At 36.1% G+C, this 19,828-nt stretch overlaps 1 protein-coding gene across 2 annotated transcripts in view; it reads right to left on the bottom strand.

Annotated features, from left to right (window-relative positions):
• Positions 1-12,314, bottom strand: part of LOC131915272 (phospholipid scramblase 1-like) — a 34,661-nt gene extending 22,347 nt beyond the window's left edge. For both annotated transcript variants that reach the window (XM_059268365.1, XM_059268366.1), the window contains exon 1: positions 12,200-12,314. The gene's annotated coding sequence lies outside the window, so the exon portion shown is untranslated. The remainder of the gene's footprint in view (positions 1-12,199) is intronic.
• Between the last annotated feature and the right edge of the window lie 7,514 nt (positions 12,315-19,828).

Below are 19,828 nucleotides of genomic sequence, written 5' to 3'. Positions count from 1 at the left end.
GCTGTATCCTGTAAGTTTTGAAATGTATTTTCATTTATTTGGAGAACTTTTAAACATTAAATTTTTATATTTTTACTACCAATTGTTCTTTCAAAAATATAGTGTTCAGTTACCATATGTTTGGGTAATTTCAAACTTTTTATTTTATTGTTGATTTCTAGTTTTATGCATTGCGAACAGAAAATATCCTGGATGTGTTAAGAAATTTGGTGAATGTCTTAAGTCCTGTTTATGACCTAATATATGCTCTAGCCTAGAGAAAGTTACATATGCTAATGAACATTACAGCTGCTGGCTGTAATAAGTGACTGTCTTATCTATTTACACTAAAGTCTAACAATTTCTTTGCTGAAGTGTTCTGATCTATATATTTATTAAGGTAAGATGCTGAGCTTCCTCAATTATATTACACTGGAGTGCATTTCTCCCTATAGGCTTAATGGTGTTATTTTATATAGTTGGGCACATACATATTACATGGACTTAAATTTATATCATTATATCTTCTTGTTGAATTGGTCCATTGAACATTATTTAGTAGTCTTTGTTTTTTCTTGAAGTTTCATCTGAAAGTCTACCTAGAAGTCAAGCATAAATGTAGCTATTTCAGCATTACACTTTCTTAGAATGTCATTTCCCATTCTTGTACTTTCTGTATGTGGTTTTCCTTACTCAATATGTAATTTTATTGGTTATTTTAATCTGTTAATCCAGCCTGTGTCTTTTCACTTCAAAACTTACTCTGTTTACATTCAATGTATTATTTATCTGTAAAAACTTATTTTGGGAGTAATTTTCTTCTAATTATGAAAATACTCTTCTCCCTTCTATTGTTGTCATATGTGGCTCAATGGTTGTGTAGATAACAGTTGATACTTTGTGTTTATATCTTGTGCATCTTATCTCCAGGTAGGATATTTCAAGGGCTTTTGGAATGTTATTTAACTTTCTTTTGATTCTGAATATAGGATGCTCTCAAGTATCTGTTCTAAGTTTACTTTGCTAATCATGGGTTCTCAGTTTTTGTTTTGAAGGGCCTTTTTTAACCAATTATTGTTGAAGGATGCTCTTGCTCAGCATAGTATTCTTATGTGACAATTATTTTCCTTCAGGATTTATAATACATCTTTAAATTTCCCAAGCCTTTGTGGTCTTTCTGGTATTAATCTAATGGGGATATCGTTGGTGTGACAATGTTTGTGTGTGTGTGTGTGTTTGAGAACCCTTTCTTTATCTTATACTTTTGAAAATTTGACTGTCACATGGTGTAATGAAGATCTTTTTCATTGATGTTTTTTGTGGTCCTACAGGTTTCTTAGCTAAAAATATTTGTGACTTTCTGCCCAAATAAGAATGATTCTGTTATTTCATTGAATAAGATTTAGATATCCTTAATCTTTAAACCTTTTCTTTCAGAATTCAAAAAAATGAAGACATTTCATTTATGGTGTGGGTTTGAAGGATCTCCTCAATTCTTTCCTTTTCTTCTTTCTTCTTCCTCTTCCTTTTGGACTCAGTATTAGGTACTTTGATATTGTAGTGATAAGGTAAGGTATTACCAGTGTAACTCAGAGAAGAAAGAGTTGCTTTGGGCTCACTTGTCAGAGTGAGGCATCCACCATCACCACAGTGGGAAAGATGGTGGCATGTGGACATGGTGGCTGGAGCAGCAAGCAGAGTGAACTGGGAATGCCGTGCAGCCTTTTAAAACTCAAAGCGGGGCTTCAGTGACATACTTCTAAACCTCGTAAACCTATCCGAACAACATCACCAACAGGGCACCAAATGTTCCAACATCTGAGCCTGTGGGGGACATTCTCACTCAAACCACCAACCTGTCTAGACTATTGTAAAGGATCTGCCTTTAATTTTAGCAGTTCCTGCTTCTGCTTAGTGGGCTCTGTTTATCGACACCATTTTGTTCTGTCATACTTTCTATCTCTGCTCAATTTCTCATTCCAATCTGGCACACACTGCCTTCCTAATTGTATTTTACTGTCTACCTGCATCTTCTTTAAACAGATTGACTATTTTCCTACATTCTTTGAAATTCTTTATCACTTTGCGTACATTGAGTTCTTTGTGATGTTGCTGGAGAATCACTGTACTCTTTTGGAGGTATTGTGTCTTCTTGCTTTTCTGTACTTTCTAAGTCCTGTCTGGTGGATGGATTATCCCCACCATTTTTGGGTAGCATTCTTAGTAACAACTTTCCTCTTCAAGATATGCTTTGAAGTATCAGTCATTATACAGTGCTGGCATGGCGTCCTTTTTGTGCCCTCCAAAACTGTGAAAACTGTAGTGCAGTCAGACATACTTATTGTCTCTATGGACCATGCAACACTGGAGATACTAGCAACTCAGGCAACTGAGTGTGGATAAAGGATGATGTGTAACTCATGTTGTGACAACTCCTGTGAAGGGAGTGGTTACAGTAGCTAGATGGGCCAGTATCTGCATAGTGTTGCCAGGACTCTCTTTTATTCTTAATTCTCTGAAGGAGGTCTTTACCTTCTCTGCCCACGGAGTGTAAGTGGAAGATTATTTTTTTGTTCTTTCTGTCTCCCTGCTTTCTATGTTGTCATGGTTACTACAGCTGACAAGGTTGTAATGGCTCACTTGTGATTTCCACTGTTCTTCCACAGTTACTCATCTCAAAATATATCATACATATTACTTTAGGGATTTTTGTGTGGAGGAGGAAATAAATTTGGGGCATCTGTTCAGCTACCTTAAATCTCTACAGCATTATCAATTGTGATTTTGATGTGGATCTCTTGAATATTTATTTTGATATTTATCCTACAGCATTTTTAGTAGTATTGGTACATTTTAAATGAATCGCTGATATTAAACTTTCAATACATAATATTTTCAAAAAAATAGTTGAGTATATTAAAAATCTTAGTATTATAAATAATTATTTGATCATTTCTAAACATAAATCAGTAATCTGAAATTATGACAATCTTGTGTCTCCTCTCAAATATACCTATTTGGTCCTTTATTTCTATTCTGTTTATTGTTTAGAACTTTAAAATTTTGAAATTTTAAATGTGCTTCTGCATTTTAATCTTACTTAAGAGGGACAAAACATAAGTATGTATGATATTTTCCAATGAACTTTATTGTGATCTAAAGTTGCTTTCTTAGAAATATTATCTAGAAGAGAGGTATAAAATTAACAGATGGCCCAGCAATGGTGGCGCACGCCTTTAATCCCAATACTTGGGAAGCAGAGGCAGGTGGATCTCAGTGAATTCAAGGCCATCTTAGTCCACAAAGTGAGTTCCAGGACAGCCAAAGTGTTGCACAGAGAAATCCTGTCTTGAGAAAAAAAATTAATGGATAACAACCTTCTGAAAGGAAAACATATTTCTTCTTGCTTTAATTATGAATGGAAAATTCATACTATTTCCAAATACAGGATCTTAAGGGTTTTTTTTCTTGTAATAAATTTTAACTTCCACAGGAATTATTGTGTACTAAGGAAATCAGGGGTAAACAGTGGAATTATCCTTTCCAACACAGAATAATTGCACTTAATTTTTAGAAAGAATATTTATTTCACAAAAAGAATTGATGAGTATTTCTTGAAAATATTGTATGACAAATAAGACATGGTTGCTGATGAAATAAGTCACAAAGCTAGAGCTTAATTCTATTATCAAGTATTTTTGTGTTTTGTTTTAAAACAACTGTATTATGAAATACTGACATGGCATGCCTCATCCTTGGTGTCACATAATGGAAGGAAGATTAGCTCTGCATCTCTTCATCATTTTATCATTCATATCATTAAAGCGTCTGTAAACCTTGGTCCGAGACCTCAACCTCCAGGCTTTGGGAACAACTGTTCACCTGTTAGTCTGTCAGTCTCTCCATTACACTGGCAACAGCCATGCTGTAGTCTATAGTCTATATATAGCGTGAAACATTTAAACTCCAATAAAAATGTAATTACCACCCCAACACATGTAACTGGTGTTTACAGCCATTTCTAATTAACTCTGCATAGAACTGAAAGTGAAGTCTTCAGGTGCTTTCATGAGATTAGCTGCATTTGCATTGTTTGAGCGCTATCTTGTCTCCTTAGATTTTATGTTCACAATTTCCTTCCAATTTAATTGTTCCCTAAAGCTCCAACCCTACCAGATGAGATTAAAAAATGAAACAAATATTAGGAGAACAAATTTAAAATAGCTTGCAGTTTTCCCCCATATTTGTACTTTAATTTCCTCCCTATAGTGTGCCTCATCCTTTTATGATCTTCGTGAACTCCTGGTATCTTTCTCCATACTCTCCCTGCTATTCTCTGTTCCACATGTATCTGTCCTAGGACCCTGAAGCATGTCTTGCTTGGTTTTTGTCAACTTGACACAAACATAGACATATCTAGGGAGGGAGGGATCTTCATTGAGAAATGTCTTCATCCAGATGCCTGTAGTCAAGTCTGTGGGGAATTTCTTGATTAATGATTGGTTTGGGAGGGCTCAGCCTACTATTGGTTCTGCCAGCCCTGGGCAGGTGGGGTTTACAAGAAAGCAAACTGACCAAGTTGGTAAGGAGCATTCCTCTGCGGCTTCTGTTGCATTTATTGTGCTGACTTCCCTTAGGGATGGAGCATGACCCGAGAGCTGCAAAACACCTGAATGATGCCCAAGAAAACATGAACACAAGGCTGATGAAATGACAATACAGGATTTAAAAAATAGACTCAGTAAAGAGGTGTAAATATTGAAGCAAACTCCAGTAGAAATGAAGATTGAATTGATAAAACTCAATGGCATAATTAGAGATCATTACAAGTAGAATGGATTGAATAAAGGTAGAATATAAGGACTCAAACATCATAAATTAGAGGAGTTAGATGACACAAGAAAGAAAGCATTTTTAAGTCATAGGAAAGGAACATGTGTGACAAGTAAAAAACCACAAATATTGAAGTTATAGGCAGAGATGAAGGAGAAGAATTCCAGGTCAATGGACAGAACATATCTTTAACAATAACATAAAAGAGAATTTCCCCAAACTAAGGAAAGACCTATCCATTCTGCTACAAGATGCATACAGAACACCAAGTAGACAGGAATATAAACAAAACAAAACAAAACTCCCCATTGTATATCATAGTTAAAACATTAAACAGCACAGATAAAGAGTTGAAAGCTTCAAGAAAAAAAAGCATGAACTACATACAAATAAAAATCTTTGAAAATACCAGCTGGTATTCTCAGTAGAAACTTTGAAAGCCGGAAGAGCCTGGAGCAATGCACTCCATGTTCTGAAACACAAACACTGAAAGCCTAGGTTACTACACCTGGGAAAACTGTCGTGACTGACCAAGGGGAAAGAATCTTTTCATGATCCACACAGACTAAAGAATACATGCTCACAAAAGCAGCCCCACAGAAAATATCAAAAGCAATACTTTAACTGAGGACAGGAATAAGCATAGCAAAAAGACTATGAGAAGAAAATAAATCTGGGCTAGAAAGACGGCTCAAAGGTCAAGGCAGCTTTTCCAGAGGTCCTGGACTCAACTCCCAGAGCCCACATGGTGGCTCACAACCATCTGTAACTGTAGTCCTATGAGATCCAATGCCCCATTCTGGTGTACATGCAGATAAAGCACCCATATATACAAAATACATAAATAAATAAATATGTTTTTAAAAAATTGTAGCTATAATTACTGAAACACATATATAACAAAGAACACAAACAGCAGAATAAATCAATAAAATGACTAATCAAAATTCACCTTTCAATAACAACCTTAAGTGTTAATGACTTCAACTCTTCAATCAAAAGACAGAGGCTGGCTGACTGAGCTAAGAAACAAAAGTCATCTTTCTGTTATGTACAAGAAACTCATCTTAAGTTTAAAGACAGAAAGCACTTTAAAGTAAAAGAGTGAAAAAAGTATACAAAGCAAATGAATGATGTAGCAAGCAGGATTGCTGTCCTAATATTTGACAAAATAGACTTCAAACTAAAACTCATCAGAAGAGATAACAAAGGACACTTCATTCTAACTCAGGGGACAACCAACCAAGAAGACATTACAATTATGAACCAAACTCTGATGCTTAACATTTCTTTTAGAAATTACCACTGGAAATAAGTACACAAATTGATACCAACCCAATAATAGATGATCTTACTATCCCACTTACTCAGGTAGGCAGCTCATCTGAAAAAATTTAATAGAAAAATATTAAAATTAAATGTTGCCATACATCAAATGTATCCAACTATTCTACAGAATATTTTACCCAAGCACCAAGGAATGTACTTTGTATTCAGCATTCCATGGGAAGTTTCTCCATGGAAAATAGACCACATTCTGGGATAAAAAAACAAAAAAACAAAAAACAAAGCTTACCAAATTCAGAAAGGTTGAAATAACTCTATGTATCCTATCCGACCATAATTCAATAAAACCTAAAATAAACAGCAAATAAATCTCTAGTAAGTACACAAACTCATGGAGATTAAACAGTTCATCAGGCAATAATGAATGGGAAAAAGACAAAATAAATAAAGAAATTTAAAAAGTCCTAGAATTAAATGAAAATGAAGACACAGCACAACAAAACCTCTGGAACACATTAACAGTAGTCCTACTAGTTAAATTTATAGCTCTAAGAGCTTCCATTAAAAAAATCAAAAGGAACATAAATAAATGACGAGATACAACTCAAGAATTTGGAAAAACATCAAAAAATTAAATCTAATCCCAGATGATGGCAAGAAAGACTAAAAATCAGAGCAGGAAATAATAAAATAGAAACAAAGAAATGAACACAGAGAATCAATGAATCTAAGAGCTGGTTCCTTGAGAACTAAAACAATATTTACAGACCTTTGGCTGAACTAACCAAAAAGAAAGAGATGGCCAAATTGACAAATCAGAAATGAATAGGAACCATGACAACAGACACTAAAGAAATTCAGAATATTATAAGGGGATAATTTAAAAACCTGTACTCAACTAAATCAGAAAATCTAAAAGAAATGAACAATTTCTAGATTCATCAAAACCGCCGACATTAAACAAAGAAGAGCTCAACATCATAGACAGAGCTGGAAGAAATGAGATTGAAATAGTAAAAAAAGGCCTCTGACTGAGAAAAGCCCAGGCTGAGATGGATTCACAGCAGAATTCGACCAGATTTTCACAGAAGATCTACAGCTAATGGTGCTTAAATCTTTCAAAAAGAAAAAGAAAGAAAGAAAACAAACCCAAAAGAAAAAAAGGACTTCCAAGCCCCTTATATGAAGCCAGTATTACTATAATATCAAAAATAAGTAAAGAAAAAAAAACAATAACAAAAAGACTACAGGCCAATATCTCTGATTAACACAGACCCAATAATCAATCCACAACGAAATATTTGGGAAGTGAATATAGATATATACCAAAATGAACATTCACCATAATCAGGTTAGCTTATCCCAGAGATGTAGGGATGGCTAAACATATGTAAAGAAACACTGTAATAAATCATACAAATGGATTTATGAACAAAAATCTCATGATTATCACAAGAGATGCAAAAATAGCAAAATCCAACATGTCTTCATGATGAAAATCCTAGAGAAAGCAGGACAAAAGGGAACATACCTCAACATAATGGTGACTACATATGAAAAACTCTCAGCCAACACCATTCTAAATGGAGAAAAACTTGAAGAAATTCTGTTAAAATCAGGAGCATGACAGGGCTGTCCACTATGCTTACTCTTTTTCAGAATAGTGATTAAGTCACTCACTGGAGCAATAAGGTAAGAAAAGGAAAGTAAAGGAATACAAATAGGAAGGAAGAAATCAAATTAGTCCTACTTACAGATGACATGCTATTATACATGAGAGAGCCAAATAAATTCCACCAGAAAATGTCTAGAAGTGGTCAACGGTTTCAGCATTGGCAGGATACAAAATCGAGTTTCAAAAGCAGTAGCTTTTACATACAGCCAACGCAAGTAAGCTAAGAGAATTCATGGATGCTTTCCCATTGACAATAGCCTAAAAGAAAATAAATAGCTAGGAATAAGTCTAATGAAAGGTGAAATGCAAATGTCAAATCTACAATAAACATGTCACATCTCTGAGGAATGAGACTGAGATCAGCAATAGAAAATGGAAAATCTCATGAAATAATACTGTAAAAGAAAAATAACAATTACAGATGCAATGCAATCCCAGTCAAAATTCCAACATTGTACAGAGAAATAGAAAAAAAGTCCCAAAAGTCATTTAGAACCACAAAACATTCCCATTAGTCAAAGCAAATGTGAGGAAAGAGAACAAAAGAACATTATTGTTGGAGGAATTACCATTCCAAATCTCAAAATATATTACAGTACTATAGAAATAAAAACAATATATGTCCTCAAAAGCAGAAACAAAGACCAATGAAACAAAATAGAAACCCCAAACAGTAGAATAGTACAGTAATACACCTAAATAATGCTGCATGATTTCTGACAAGGATTCCAGAATAATATACTGGAGAAGAAAGCATCTTTAACAAATACAGATACTTGCTGGGAATACTGGATATCCACATGTAGAATAAAATGGAGGCATATCTATCACTCTGCACAAAAATTAATTTCAAATTCATCAAAGATCTCACTGTGAAACCCGAAACACTGAAACTTCAAGAGTAAAACCGAGACAGTGTCCTGAAACATACAGGTTAGAAAAAGACATTCTGAATATGACTGCATTTGCCCAAGATTTGAGACCAACAAATAACAAGTGAAACCGCATTAAAAAAAAAAGATTCTACACAACTACGAAAGCAATCAAATGAAGAGTCACAGAGTGGGGAAGAATCTCTGTCAGCTCTGCATCTGACAATGGATTAATGTCCACATTATGTAAAGAACTTAAAAAAAGTCAAGAAAACAAATGGCCTAATTAAAAAATGGCTGTGAATTTCAACAAAGAGTTTTCAAAACAAGAAATAAAATGACTAAGAAATATTTCAAAAAAATATATATTGTCTTTAACAATCAGAGAAAAGAAGACTAAAACAACTTTGAGATTTCATGGTATACCAATTAGAATGGCTAAGATAACAGAACAATGCAGAAAAGGATGTGGGAAAAAGAGAAATCTTCATTCACTATTTTTGGGTTGTAAATTGTTATATTCAGTCTGGAAATCAGTCTGGAAACCAGGGGAGAATTCTCTAAAAAAAAGCTAAAATTAAACTATCACACAAACTAGCAAAACCATTCCACAGTGTGTGCCCAAAGGATGAAGCATCCTACTCCACAGATACTTGTTCAGTGATGTTCATTGACATGCTATTCTCATTGTCAAGGAAATGTAAATAACATAAATACCCTTCAGCCAGTGAAGAGACAGCAAGAATGTGTCACATATAAATCATGGATTACTATTCAACTATAAAGAAAAACAAAATTTGCAGGTAATGGATATAACTAGAAAATATATTGAATGAGGCAACCCAGAATCATTAGGAGTTCCTAGCTCCAAATCTTCAGCTGTGATTATATAACGTGATTTCTGCCCTGATCTTACTTTTTTTTCCTGTCTGCTACAGTTGTATTTTGTTTGATGGTGTTTCTTCCAGTGCTTTTTAACAAGCGTCAATAAATTATTTATATAAGATCTCTCTGAGAATGTAATGTTGGCATTTAGTGCTTATCTTAGTTACCTTTCTATTACCATAACAAAACACTGTAACTTGAAGCAACTTAAAAGAGAAAGAGCTTATTGGGTGCTTATAGTTTCAGAAGGTGAGTCCATGATCATCATGGCAGAGGAGCACGTGGTAGAACAGTAGCTGGAACTTGCATCTGATCCATAAGCACAAGAGATAACTAGGGATAGCATGGCCTTTTTAAACACCTAAGCCCATCCCAGTGACACAGCTCCTCCAACAAGGCCACACCTCCTCCTAATCCTTCCCAAACCATTCCATTAACTTGGGACCAAGTATTCAAATATGAGCCCATGCAGGCCATTCTCATTCAAACCACCATATTCCTGTTAGGACTTCTTTCCTTGCATCTCGTAGATATTGTTTTTTCTTTTATATTTAATTCAAGAACATTTTTATTTCTTGATTTCTTTTTTTTTTTTTTTTTTTAAATTGACATTCTTTTTTTTTTTTCTAAAGATTTATTTATTTTATTATGTATACAGCATGTATGCCTGCAGGCCAGAAGAGGGCACCAGATCTCGTTATAGATGGTTGTGAGCCACCATGTGGTTGCTGGGAATTGAACTCAGGACCTCTGGAAGAGCAGTCAGTGCTCTTAACCTCTGAGCCATCTCTCCAGCCCTCTTGATTTCTTAAAAGATCTATTCATTACTTAAAGAACAGCATTAATCACATAATTATTTCAATTAAAATCTTCTTCTGAGTTGTTGGAAAGAATGTGGATTTCACATTATCTCTCAGCCAGAGATACAGTTTTCTTAATTTTGAAAAAAATTCTGACTTTATCCCATGAAATTATTAATAGACATCTGGGAACTGCTGTTCCTGAAAAATCATTCACTTCTCACTTAGGCTACAGTGTAGAGATAAGCATAACAAACCCTGGCATTTCTAATTTCATCTGTATCTTTACTTTTGGGTAAACTTGTGGAGTTCTGTAGAAAATATGCTAATTTTCAACACTTATGAACTCTAACCTATTCCATCTTCCTTCAAGACTTACAGTACAGAGATAATACTATCTCAGGCACTTTGTTTTTGGATTTAGTATTATCTAGCTCTAGATTGTAGAGATGCACCCTGAAAACATACTGTCATTGTTCTAAACCTACAGCCTCCTTGGATTCTAGGAACATTAGAACCTTGAGATCCCAGTAGGAGCAACAATCTCCTGGGAGCCAGCTTGCCCCATTAAAATACTTCATTAGGACCATTTTTCAGAACCAAAACTTAAATAATCATCACCATACCACAGTTTGATCAAGACTGCTCAATTATGTACTATTCTCACTTCCTACCTAATTCTTCTCTTTAATGCTAAAGCTCATAACTATTGGAAAGATGCACTCAGATGTTTAATTTTCCTTTCCAAAGTGTACATTTTACATAAAGTCCTTTCTTGATTCTTCATCATTACTTTTGTTTGTTTTCTTTGGGACCAATGCCTAGAATTTACATGTTGGAACCCCAAGAATTGGGCCTCTGGCTTAGGTTCTGGGTATATAATCTCACACTTGCTATGTATCTTTTCTCTGAACTTCTTATTCATGTCTAGGTCAATCATTACCCTATTTTTGAAGATTGAAACCTGATCCTAAGAAACATTTTTTCATGTTAGATTTACATGTGGAACAGCTATGAAATGAACCTACATGTCCAGAGGAAGAAGGTGAAAAGAGGAACACTTGACGTAGATCTTTGCATAAGTGTGAATAGTACAAAAAGATAGTAGGAAAGCATAAGGCCTCTTCAGGGTCATCTGAGTTACATACATATTATTTACATGTCAGAAGTAAAATGATTCTGGAAGCATTTGTTATAATCCGCTAGGGCATTTAATTCTTTTTATTCTAGACAGAAATATAAAAGCCTGTTTCCAAATTAAGAGACTAAATTCCAATGTAGAGGCTTAAGAACTCAAAATCTTAAGCAATGTCTTCAAAAACAAATAACAATCAAGTTATCACCCATATCACACCAGCATCTATGAAGCCTCAACAGAATTTGAATCCTTTTGTCTGAGCACATGTTTCTTAGTTCAATAGCCTGCATACATGTCTGCCAAATAGCAAGAAACAAAACCCAAAAAGTGATGGATTTATGAAGAAATGATTAAGTACTGAAGAAAGAATCCTCATGCATAGGATTAGTGGTTTTATAAAATAGACATCTGAGGGAGCTTTCCCCTTAAGCTATATGAGGATCCAGGAGAAGTTAGATTATGAGGGAGCAGGGTCTTATTGAACATAAAATCTCAGTCCCTTAATCTTGGGTCCCGAGCCTCCAGACTGTGAGAAGTCATTTTCTATTGTTATAACACATCCAGATGTGGTCTTGTTATAATGGCCCAAAACAACAACAACAAAACCCCAATACACCTGATGGGAGTTTTACAGGCTGGTATGAATGAGATCCTAGGCATAAATGTAGCTATAGTCAGTTATGATTGTCAATATTTCAAAGTCTCCGACAGATACAGATGAAATGGCTACCTTAGACATCAGTGCAAAGAAGACTGGACCTTCTTCTGGCTCACATTCCAGTCCTTTCAAGTTGCTATTAGGAAGAGTCCAGGATGGGCAGGTCTCAGTAGCTACAACAATTTACATTCCATTCAGAACCTAGAACCTAACTAGTTCTATGGATACTTGGAGGTGCCCAGGGATATACAGTTAATAATTTTTCATGATCTTGGAATAATTTACTTTTAAATAATTGAGCAACTTTCTGTCTCTCTAAGAGGTTTGTGATTGCTAAAGGCATTGTTATTTTTGTAGGACAAACACCATGGACTGCATCTTTCCCAGACCCTTGTAAGTTATCCCACAAAATAAACCTCCCTTTTAACTACGTGGAATGGCCTTAATAATTTCACACACACACACACACACACACACACACACACACATATATATATATATATATATATATATATATATATATATATATATATATATATATATATATATATATGGAATCTCAAATCCAAATACAAAAATAAAATACCTTGATAAGTGAAATATTTGCTTATTTATTGATCTAAAGTTTTTATTTAAACAGAGCATTACCCAAGGGATGGAGTGGTAAACGTAGGCATCCATGTGATATCTAGGAAGAATTTTCCAATGAATTAACAGTGGTTATATGTAGATTTGTCATAGAAGAGCAGATTAACAAGTAGTTTTAATAAGTTAAAATCCTATGTACACAAAATAAGTCATGGAAATTTACATTGAATGAGACATGGATGTTAAACATCCTAGGTAAGTTTGTTATGGTTTGAATATCAAATGTCCCCAAAAAGGTTCATGTTGTTGAAGGATTTCCCCTAGATGATGAATCTATTCATTGAAATGTAATTGAATAATAAGGACTCTGAATTCATTGATGGATTCATAATTTGATGATATTACTAAGAGAAGGCAGGAGGTTGGACATAGTTGAAAGAAGTAAGTCATTGAGTACCCCTCCAAAGAATGGACGATCCCAGGCTCCTTCCTCACTGCTTTCTGACCACCATAAAGTGAGCAGTTTTCTCCTCCATGTGTATCGGATAGGATGCTCTGTTATAACATATGCCCAGAAACAATGGAACCAGCCAAAAACACATGGAAAGTCCTCAAACTACAAGCCAAAACAAATCTGTCTTTGATTAAAATATTTCTCTCAGGCATTTAATGAGGGGAAGAAAAATCTAACAAAGTACTGCAGATCCTTTAATAAATGTTACCTTTTAACCATGTAGTAATTGTATGTATTTGTAAAATTACATTTACACATGTATATATGAGTTGGTATATATACATAAATATTCAGGAAAAAAATGAGTCTATTGTGTATGCTTTCAAACCTCTTCCCTTAAAACCACTAGATTCTGTAGCTAACGTAGAAGTCCCAAAGTCTCGTTGGCATCAGTATTGCATAGTGCAGTCAGCATGTTAGAGAAAATGGTGAAGTTTGGGGAGCAAACCATGGAGACACATAGTCCTCAGGGCGGGAGATTTATTGGAGGAGGTATTGATACCATAGAGAGGACAGTAGGGACTTGAAGGAGGACTCAGTCCAACAAGACAAAGCAGGATTCCCAACTTCCTTGGTTTCAGAGGGAAGAGGAGGTCCCATGGCATTTGGTTAATAGACTTTAGTAGCTATGATTACAGTCAGGTGGGACTTCAGGCTCGAAGCAGGAGTTGCTGGTTGCTCCCTGAAGCAGTCCTTTGAAGGGGAAAGAGATTTCAGGGCATTGTACAAACCAAGCAAATCCTGGAGAGCAAGTGTTCTTCTATGGCTTCTGCTTCCGTTCCTGCTTCCACGTGTTCCTGCCCTACTTGAGTTCCTGCTGGGATCTCCCTTAGTGATGGACTGTTACCTAGAGGTTTAAGCTGAAATAAATAAACCCTTTCCTCCCCAACTTGCTGTTGGCCATGATCTTTATCACAGCAATAGAAATCTAAGATGGGCATTATTATGGTTGCTACGATGCCTTTAAGGTTAACTTTAGTTAATGATTGCTTTTGGAATGTTCACCAGGAAGACAGATAGGCAGGATTCAGCAGAAAATTGTTTACTTGTGAGTCAGAGGTACTTCTTTACTTATTCAAAGGGGAGTTAGTTGTGTATCAGGTTAAATATGTGAACAGGTACAAAGCAAAAGGGACAGAGAATTAAAAGTAAGGTTTTTGTGTACTTGTAACATTGAAAGTCAGAGGAAGGATCATCTAAGGTAAGCCTTGAGATACAGAAGACTAGGTTTACCCCAGAGGAAGTCTCTCCTCTCTTAAACAAGAAGAAATGCCCGTACTTAAGAAATTGTCTTAAGTACTTAAATTTTGTTCATTAAGCATCTGCTTATAGGGAGTATTTCTTGGATTATGACAACAGCCCTGGCAACAAAAATCCTTAAGTATCAGTTTATGTTTAGATACCATGACACTGATATGGATATCTGACACGGGGCAACATGGCTAACATTAGACATCCAGGGGACTTCGAGTTGGCTAATGATTGCTTAATTGAGCTTATCACTTCAAAATATTAGAGTCTCTGATGGTATAGTGAGTAAATAGTTGAAATCTTATATCTTGATTTATAAGTATGAAGCAGAAAAAGAGAGATCACAACTCTTTTGAAACCTCAAAGTCTCCAACTCTATGCCAGTGACACACCTTCAGTAACAAGGCCACATCTCCTAATCCTTCTCAAATAGTTCTACCCTCCAGGAACCAAGTATTCAAATACATGAGCCTACAGAAGTCATTCTCATTCAAACCACCTCAGTGGTTTTTGTATATCTGGAGAACTCAGGGTAAATGGTGATGTAATCTGTTAAGTAATGATTCTTGGAAAAAATACCAGTTTTGTGTGCTATTGTATAAACATGGCTATAAGGTCTGAAGTGAGTGATTTTTGACTTTTACCAGCCAATGAGTGATGGTCCTATGCACCTACCTGCTACCTGTGTGCTGGCCTGCATATGTGTGTTCACTTTGGGTGCCTGCCAGTGTCTACCTGCCTAGTGGTCTGTGTTTTGGTGAACGAAGCATGTCTTATCTGCTAAGACTCCTTCCACTCCCTTCCACTTCCCGGACTTCCATGACCCTACATTGTTCTTGGCGTTGGAGAGTGTGGACCTCACACCTTGGCACGTAGGTAGGGATGGTAACCTATTTAGGCAGTCTGCAGAGGAGAGGGCTTGCTTTAGTCTGGGAGGCACCAGCATGGCTCACTGTCTTCCTGATGGAGTACAATTCTCTGGAAGTACTGGGCATTTAATTCAACTGACTGTCCCTGTACTGAGCCATGAGTCCTAATTAGCAGGTTCAGGACACCAGTCAAAATGAGTTCCAAGAAAAGGTCTTAAATCCATGCATGGCACAGATAGTCATTTTCACCTTTATTATTCTGTTGTCCTCATGTTTCCTTTGACTGGGTCTGGAACCTGTCCACAGGAGGAATTTGTTTGTGGGAACTTCACTGTCTTTCCCAATGTCACCAAGTAAAGTGGCCTGAGTAACAGTGATAAAGAAGCAAACAGGAATTGGCGGGAATTCTTTCGAATTCAGGTCTTGGTGCACACACTGTCTATATGAGTCACAGCTGGAGCATGAACCAGCTAGCTCTGTTTGTGCAGCCCCCCGGGGAAGACTTTTGCTATTCTTGTGTGTAGTTTTAAATGTTCTTGTTATCTATTGTATTAAACTCTCTGTTTCCTGTCCACTCAAATCACAGTTAGCCGTAGAACAGGACCAATGCTAAGAAGAAAGGTTATTTGGGGTACTCTCATTGCAAGCCAACTGAGAGATGTCATCAGGAAATAAACGTAAGCATTCTCAGTTTGGTGTCAGGGATGGAACTGTAACAGAATACTGGAGTTGGTGATGCCTATAATCAAACAGCAGTGAGTGGAAGCAGGAATTGAATCTTAAGCTGGACTAGTCACAGAGCCAGCAGTCTGGTAAAACAGATTAACCATCCTCAAATTCTGCCTCCCTTCTCTTCACCCCTGGTTGCACATTTTAGAAGGAACTGGAACACAGATAGTCAATCATTAAAAGTTTCTTCTTTTAAAAAAAAAATGTTTCTTCTTGTCCAGAATCAGGTAGTCAGCCTTGTTTCTGTGATCTATGCTGCTGCTGCTGGGCCTCTTCGGCTGCACGCCCTCCCTCAGCATGGTTTCTCTTACAGTGGGGTACACACATACTGACAAGGTTACTGAGCCTCACCTCACTACCGAGACATCATGTAGGAAAGTTGTCTCAGAGCAAACAGGACTTTATCAGTTGTGTAAGTACACTGAGATATTTACAGTGCCTATGTGCTTAATACAGTGTGAAGTACAAATGTAGAATGTACAAGTCACCCTATCCCTGGGAACATTCCTTTAGATATATATATGTAATATGGACATAGTTTATTGACCTGGATGAACTGCATTTAATTAAACCATATTTTAATTTACTTGTGTATAACACTGATAGCCTACATTAATGCTACAAGGGTTGGTCTCACATCAATTCCACTTGTAGCACATAACACTTTAGGTCCCACTTACATTAGTAAGGGCTATAAAATAATTTTTTTTTTACAAATCATATAAAGCAGTCGTTCTTAAAGTCTACAAAGACTGTAGGTGTCACTCCAATTTCATCTATACATCACTTTCCTCACAGCTTTACATTTTGTGTAAGATTAAAAATGGAGTAGGTGAGCTGGAGAAATGGCTCAGAGGTTAAGAGCACTGACTGCTCTTCCAGAGGTCCTGAGTTCAATTCCCAGCACCCACATGGTGGCTCACAACCATCTGTAATGAGATCTGGCACTCGCTTCTGTATACATAATAAATAAATAAATCTTTGAAAAAGTGGAGTAGGTAATTTATTTTAATAGTAAAACTGATAACTCTAAAGTCTTATGCTGTCTTCTATAGTTATTTCTTACTGTAATGCAATTAGCTTGTTCATAAGCAAAACCAATGCTACTATATAAGTATACGGTAACTTGGTACAGTCCTGAAAACGAGTCCTTTCTAGCTAGCAGGACAGTGAATGACCTTTGTCATGCTCTTCCCTTTTGGTTGTATCATCCATAGACGAGGGAAAACTCACACACACACAAAAAAAATACTCAGCACTTATTTACAGATGTCAATAGAATGGGAGAGGAAACCTAGAAACATACCGTTCCCTACACCACTCCAAAAATGCCATGAACACATGGATGCTGGCAGAAGTAGCATTATAGATCAATGGCAAAGATGGACTCCTATTGAGTCTGAGAAGTTAGCCATTGTATAAAATAAGAGCCAATGTCTACACATATTATATAAAAAGCAAATTAATGACCTACAAGGAAAAAGAAACTTTCAAAGCAAAAACAGGCAAAACAAAACCAACTGCAAATCACTTGATAATAATTAGTAATTATGACTATAATTTCCATACTAAAGTGCCATCACAACTCAGATAAAATAAAAGATGTACCTGAGAAAATAATTGTAGTATTGTTGACTTATGAGCAATCTGCTAATCAGAAAAGAACTTCTATGAATCAGCAACAATAAAGAAAATCAGCAGAAAAAGTTACTTAATATATAAAAAGATAGTTCCTACTTCAGTAAACTTGAACATCCAAATAAGTGAAAGCATGTTCAGTGTTACTAGAAATTTCAGAAACGGAATTAAAAGTGAAAGTGAAGCTCTCTACTAAAACGTCACAAAACCAACAATGCAAAGACGTCATGGGCACGGAAGCTGTGGGCTGTTAAGAAGGGGTAAACACGTCATGTCTTCCCCGCACTTCCCCTTTGCATGGTAAACTTTTGTAGTTGAAGTTACCTTCTATAAAAAATTCCCGATTCAGCAATAAACCTTTTCCATGACTGAATAGCTGTCAGTATCTTCTGGGAAAAAATGTTTACTAGCCCCAGAAACAGTGAAACTGCTGTAAACAGAGGACAGTGGCAGAATCTTTTTATGTGACCATTAATTAGTGATTTTGCCTAAATGAATTCATTTTTTATGTTTTTAATCTGTTATTTCAGTTCTAATGAATGGATACCAGAAATACATTTATATGAATTAAGTGGATCTATTTTCTTCACAAATAACACAATAGATTATCAAAGTAAGTGAGGGAGAAAGAAAAAAATAGCAAAATTACTTAAGATAGATAAATATGCTTTGTAGGTGGTTTTTTTTTTCTTTTGTTTTGGGTATTTGTCCCATAAAATTTCTGTTTGTAATCTAGGACCCAATTTGACATTTTTAAGAGAGGGCCTTTATTGATCTGTGGAGCCCAGTCCTAATGGATCCATCTACAAAACACGGCTCAGGGAATATGACAGAAGGAGTGGAAAGATTGAAAGAGCCAGATGATCAGAGATCTTGTGTCTTCTTGTAATGCCAGATACTGTGCCCAAGAGTCTCACCAGTATGACTGCTCAAATGGGAGTTGAACGAGGATGACACCAATGGTCATGCGAAAGTGGGCGAGGAAATGTCTATGGAGGCCTCAACCCTGCATAAAGAAATAGAGGCAACTGAGGAAAGCAAGAGGTGGTCTTTTCCAGGGAAGGGCACATACATAGAAGTGACATTATATATACTAAGGTTACATTTAGGAATATATATGAATATACAGATAAATATATACATGCAATAATGACTAATGTATATACAGATAAATATATACATGCAATAATAACTAATGTATATACAGATAAATATATACATATAATAACTAATGTATATACAGATAAATATATGCATACAATAATAATTAAGGCCATAAATTTGAAGGAGAGCAGAGAAGGGTCTATGGAAAGGTTTGGGAGGGAGGAAAGAGGGGTAATTATGCAATTATGATTTCAAAAATAAAGAAAAGAAAGGATAGAGACAGAAAGAGTGAATATATTTAGGAAGTGATGAAGTCTGCCTTTAAGAATGGAAACTAATGAGGCCCCATTCTGCCATGGGATATGCAGTATTTGTCCTGTTACTGGTCTTTCTGCCATGTGAAAATATAGCACATAGACCCTCTAGGAATCCAAAACAGGGCTCTCACAGAAAAGAGCTCCCCTTACCCAGCCCCCAGCCATGGGAGCAGATTTTGTGTTTCCGTTTATGAATGAGTAATCGGTTGTCCTGTGGCTGCAACTTCACTGGTACAACTGAACCAGATGTTGGTGTCCTATTTCCATTTCTGTTGCCATGATAAAACACCTTGACAGCTCGCAGTTCCAAAGACAGCCCATCCTTATTGGGGAGTTACAGCGGCAGGAGTCTGAAGCAGCCAGCCAGACCCACAGTCAAAAGCAGGAAGAAGTAAATGCATACACACTCACTGGTTTGCTGGCTATGCTCAGCTCAAATTTTCTAATCCTCTACCAAGGGAATGGTGCCACCCACATTGGACTGGGTCTTCCCACAACAACTAATCTAATTAAGACAATCCTTCTTTTAAAAACAAACAAAGAAAATTAAAAAAAAAAAACCACCCTGTCCCCTTTGTATGTTTCTTTGAAAGAACAAAAAGTTGGGTAGGTGGAGTGGTGAGGAGGGTCTGGGAGGGGTTAGGGAAGGGGAAAGAATATGACCAAAATACATTGTATATAAAACTTTAAA

The sequence above is a fragment of the Peromyscus eremicus genome, chromosome 7 (genome assembly GCF_949786415.1).
Source record: "Peromyscus eremicus chromosome 7, PerEre_H2_v1, whole genome shotgun sequence".
Lineage (NCBI taxonomy): Eukaryota > Metazoa > Chordata > Mammalia > Rodentia > Cricetidae > Peromyscus > Peromyscus eremicus.
Note: the sequence above shows the minus strand (reverse complement) of the source record. Positions and strands in the feature narration are given on the sequence as shown.